The sequence below is a fragment of the Diachasma alloeum genome, unplaced genomic scaffold (genome assembly GCF_001412515.2).
Source record: "Diachasma alloeum isolate Michigan unplaced genomic scaffold, Dall2.0 Dall_scaffold_00519, whole genome shotgun sequence".
NCBI classification, from domain to species: Eukaryota; Metazoa; Arthropoda; class Insecta; order Hymenoptera; family Braconidae; genus Diachasma; species Diachasma alloeum.
The window spans coordinates 114365-119822 of NW_021680651.1; positions in this window are offsets into that span (position 1 = coordinate 114365).

A 5458-nucleotide genomic window follows, 5' to 3' on the forward strand; every position below is an offset into this window, starting at 1 on the left:
CGAATTTAAAAAAATTCTATGAGGAAGTAATGCTGGATGAAATTCTCGACAGTCGATTCGAGCGAGGTTTACCGCTTCGAGATAGTAAAGAATCACGTCAGAAAAACTCTCTCAATCCGAACCATCCTTCAGAAACTGATCTCTGTCAATCTCATCCTAATTCTCGCCCAAGCCTCGAAGGAGCTCCCGCAAAACACTGCCTAGTGACGATAATATTGTTACGAATAACTCCGATGGCCATCAAGTATCCAACCCACACGAGTTACAAATTCCTGATGGAGTAAAACTTACTAGGACGTCGACAACCTCGGCTGCACTACATGCAAGTTCCAGTATTGATAAATTCATTACGAATAGGAATGAGGCTTTGTTGGAGTTTGTCCCCGAATTCATTACAGAGAGAGAATTCTCTTTGATCAGAGATAATCAATGGTTGGAGGTATTCCATGTTGATCTCTTTGGGAGACTCATGATGGGTCACTCACGAGGATTATTTGAATATATTAGTCCGAGTTTACGTGAAAACGTTGATGCCATTAAACCTTTAGATCAGATTCGAAAGCATATTCAAATCTTGAATCGTAACGAGAACCATTGGGTATGTGCATACTACGACACTGATTGCATTCGTATCTATGACTCTTCTCTGTATACAAGGAATTTCATTCCTGCATATCAGGATTTCCTTGAACGTTTGTTCCCACACTTTTCCTTTGAAAGTGATCCAGTCATGTTTCCAGAAGTGGAGCTCCAAGAAAATGGTCAGGATTGCGGAGTGTACGCAATCGCATTTGCTGTCAGTCTTATGCATGGTATAGATCCTCTAATAGTTAGTTATGATCAAGAAAAAATGCGCCCGCATTTGGAACATTTGCTCAGGACTAGGATTATCAAACATTTTCCACTCAGATCGGATTGTATCGTTGAAATTCCTTCTCTGTCGGACGCTTTAGCTTTGGAACGTACAGAACTGCTTTCGCTGAGCCTTGACTTACTCAATCCATTCTCAACGTGATGATTGATATCAAAGTTGGTGTTTGGCAACTAGCATGAGGGTTTGAGAATGATTGTGTTACGCATGGTCACTTCAGGGTCTGTCTGAAAAATACAATAGTGTCTAAACGCCTACCAATGTTTCAGATTACCAATTTGCGCTGGACGCTCTCAGCCATGTTGTTCTAGCCAGACCAAGCCGCCTGACTAGGGTCTGTGATCGCTGCTGCCAACAAAACATCGCTTTGCAAGGAATCACAGCCGCCAGAACCGTTTTGCAAGAGTCACAGGCAGTTCCCAGTTGCATGAAGTGAATTTGATAGTTTCACGGAGAGAAATTTCTAAGTAAAAATTACGAGACTCGTAGTGCGCGAGCCAATTCGGAAAATTTACGTAACCATTTCAGAATTTTTCAAGCAATGCATATAAACATTACGGGAAATCCATAAAAAGTTATGTGACTTTGGATAAAAATTAGTCAACAGCTTCTCAAAATTGCCTCTGAGGAATAAAAAAATGGGTAATTTTTATGAAATTTCTCTCTCCGTGTACAAGAAATCTTTCCTCCAGTCGTGAAGGATACCTGTTAGATATCCTTTTTACTTCTGGTGTAGAATTCTTTGAAATAAAAGTTATGCCTTTCCAGTCGTAGGCAATATCCATTGGATATTGTTTTTACTTCTAGTGTAGGCCGTCTTGACAGTCGAGTTATAGACCTCCTCTGTCATTATTGTACAACAGAACTTGTCCAGAAATACATTGACATTTCCTGGTTTACGATGAAAAGCTAGTTTAGATGTACAGATCACAGATCTTGTCATTTTTCTGGCATGAAGTATTGCTAGTAGAAGTGTCAAGCCTCATAACATCTGGACATGTTCTTGTTCCGGCACAATTTCCAGAAGGGTACGCCATGTTGTAATATCTTCTGGCCTCTTCTGGTTTGAACTACTCCACTTTGCAGAGTTGAAGCAAAATTTATGGGAGTGTGTGCCTTGGTCTTTCAACACAAGATCAATTATTGTGGGAGATCGTAGCGTAGCATATTCGATTTCTTTTCTAAAGTGGAGAACAATTGTACTGGAATGATTACAAGTCTATCGTTTACATGAAATTTGTCATGAAAAGCAGTTTCTCTATCAATTGAATATCCTACGCTACCAAGTCAATGGCCTCCACGTGGCATCTCCTGGAAATACTAATAATCTCAGTAGCTAACAATTGACAGGAATTTTTCACTTTCAGATAACTTCCCGATAAGATTCCCTCGTTTGATGCTCATAAAATGTTCGAATCTTCCTACAATCTAATAATTTTACTCCATTTCGGGTTTCCACGCTTTTTACGATTCCTCTGAAAGACTGGATGTATCTGAAAGAATCCTCTGAAACATTGGATATTCAGTGGGATTTTCAATAGAAAAGATAAGTGATAATATTCCAGAATGTTCATGCTCAACGTTTCTAGTAATTGATCCAGATTTTTTGAGACCTTTTTTCATGTTTTTCCGATATTTTGCAGGGAGTTTCCACGGACATCCATCAAGGCGTTGTCAATACTTTCCAATTTTCCCCTGTGTTCTAGTGAACTATTTTCTCGCAAATTTTATACTGGAAAACATAGAAGACTGTTCCGTTAAGATTCTTACATAATTTCCTACAACTTTTTTAAGACTCTGTTGGAGAATATTGTATAGAAAGTTCTCCAGAGGATTCATCTACGTTTCCACTGTATTTGTCCTGCGAATTTTTAGAAGATTATTCGACATTACCTCTTTTTTCGACCGATATAACATCCTCAAATTCCATAGGAACTTTTTCTCAACGATTATGGATAATTTTCCCGGTTTTCATGAGCCTTATCACGATTTATGTCTCCACTTATTTTAGTATTTTCCCTTTCCTCCCCCCCCCCCAAATTATTCTACAGAAAATTGACAAGGAGAGTACTGGAAGTTGACCTGGGCGATTCGTTACATGACGCAGGTGAGCCTCAAGTAAAATAAACTCGACAAAGTCATTTTATTTTTAATTTATTTATTTATTTTTATTTTTTTTTCAATTTTTAATAAAAAAAAAACTCTCCCTCAATGCAGGTGGAGGTTGGTGATGTGGAAGATCGGGGAACTTCCAGGAGGGATGAGGGATTGCAGGCGAGCCAACGTCCTGTCAACTGGCGGCGCAGGACTTGGCCCCGCCGCAGTTGTTGCCGCTCCGATCTTCTGGTTCTGTTCTTTTCTGTAAGAGAAAATGATCAATGTTTGTTAGTAGAATAAATTATTAATGGAAAAACTGTAATGAATTTGTTAGTTATTCTCACTTATTTCTCCTCCAGTTCTGCTTCCTCTGGCTCCCTCCTTTCCGATTCCCCGATCTACCTCCACCTGCTTTCCCATTTCCTCTCCTCGTCTGATCCCTCTGCTCCTCTTTCCCCTGACTCCTTCCCGCCACCGTCCTTGAATTTTTTTCCGGAACCCGGAAAACCGGGTTCGGAACGACATTGCCCCTCTCCGCTCTTCCTCGCTCCTGTCTTCTCTCCGCCCTTCCTCTCTCCTGACTTCTCCTTGCCGCCCTTCCTCTCTCCTCACTTCTCCTCGCCGCCCTTCCTCTCTCCTCACTTCTACTCTCCCGGCTTCTCCCCGCCCTTCCTCTCTCCCCACTCCTCCTCTCCTCACTTCTCCTCTCCAGCCTTCCTCTCCTCTGTCCTTCCCTCCTCTGCCTTTCTCTCTCCTGCTCCCTCTCTATCTCTCCTCGTCTCTCAAACTCCTTTCCGCTCTCCTGGGTGTCGGACATCGTTAACTATAACATGAAAAAATTATAAATGGCTGATTCCACGTTGTAACATTTTATTTTTTTTTCATCAAATTGAGTTTGAGATATGAAGGTATCCAAATTTCGTTGCTGAGAGTTTATAGTACTATGGAAAATCTTGAGACTGAGCGCAAAAAAATTTGATTTATTTTTGGCAGCGAAATCGTAAAAAAAATGCAAATTCTTCAAAAATCTAATTTTCCTCAAATGTGAAAAAAAAGAAAAAAAAGTGAAAATTTTGGGGTGGATTGCCAATAAGAAAACACAAACACAACAGTAACGTTCGTCCGAGTTAAAATATCTGGAAACGCGTAAGACTAATTCCTCATTGGCCAATAGGTTGTCATCGCACTCGGGGCGGAAAATTCAAGCGCCCCCCTCACGTAGAATGTGGTATCAGGTGACTTAAGGTGATTTTTTCATTTTTATTTGTTTTTCTCGAAAACTATAAGAGATAGCTGCTTTATTTCAATTGCAATCGGTTCTACGGAACATTTGAGTTCTTTGAAACCCCAAACTACTGTCAAAAGTAATGCGATATAAAAGTGATTTTTTCTTTTTTTTTTTGTTTTTCTCGAAAATTATAAGAGATAGCTGCAAACAATACAGCGCGCGTAGCGCGTCATCGGTCTTATAGTATCATGAAGACCTATATTCCTACCTAGTTCCATTGATTTTTTGAGACATCATATTTATACGGGAATTAGGGTTACAAAAATTTTTGACACGCTATTTGGACATGTTGAAGCTAATCGGAGCCCAGGAGCAAATTTCTTATCATTATCTTATTTTTGAGAGCAAAACGAGACTCACAAAAAACTTTCAATGATTATTTTTTTCTTTCGGATTCTGGTTAATCAGAGCGCAGTATTTCGACGTGAATAAGAGAATGCTACTAACAATTTTTGGCAATTTTTGATCATTTTTGATAATTCCGCTCTAGCTTTTCAATTGTTTTTATAATCAAATAACTGTCAGAGATTATAAGAAATAGTGAGAGGACTGTGAAAGAAAAAAAATGAAAAATGAGTCGATTCGGGAAGAACTCTTTGGAAAAAATGAAAAGAAATAGAAAACGATCATCATATCAGTATGGAGACGATATTGAATTTATCATGTGAGTTGAAACTCTGCACTTTGTTTGGCCAGGTCCGAATGAAAAAAATAATCCGCCGAATATCACTCGACCTTCAAAATTCATCAAATATTTTCCTTTTGTTTTCCTGAGTAACAATCAACGGGTGGAGTTTCACACAAACCTCTGAAACTTCTCTCTCTCGTTGCTACACAACAAAACAATCAGAAAATATGCGATAATTTTGAAGGTCATGTGATATTACTACTGAAAATTTTTCTCATCTGGCACACAGATGCTCAACGGAAAACATTTTTCGCGTTTCATAACCATATAATCATTCTTGCTGGTTTTGAGATATTATGGGTGAAAGAATCATCAACAAAATGAGTAAGGCTTTGATTATTAATCAATAATCAAAGCCAATCATTTATTGATTGCAAAATGATTAATTCACCAAAAGAAACGTGAAAAAAGAATGAAATTTACATACCTGTTTGATTCCAAAGCACACACAACACAACACAACACAACACGTGATGACAAAATAATGATGATTATTATCGGCCCATATCATTCA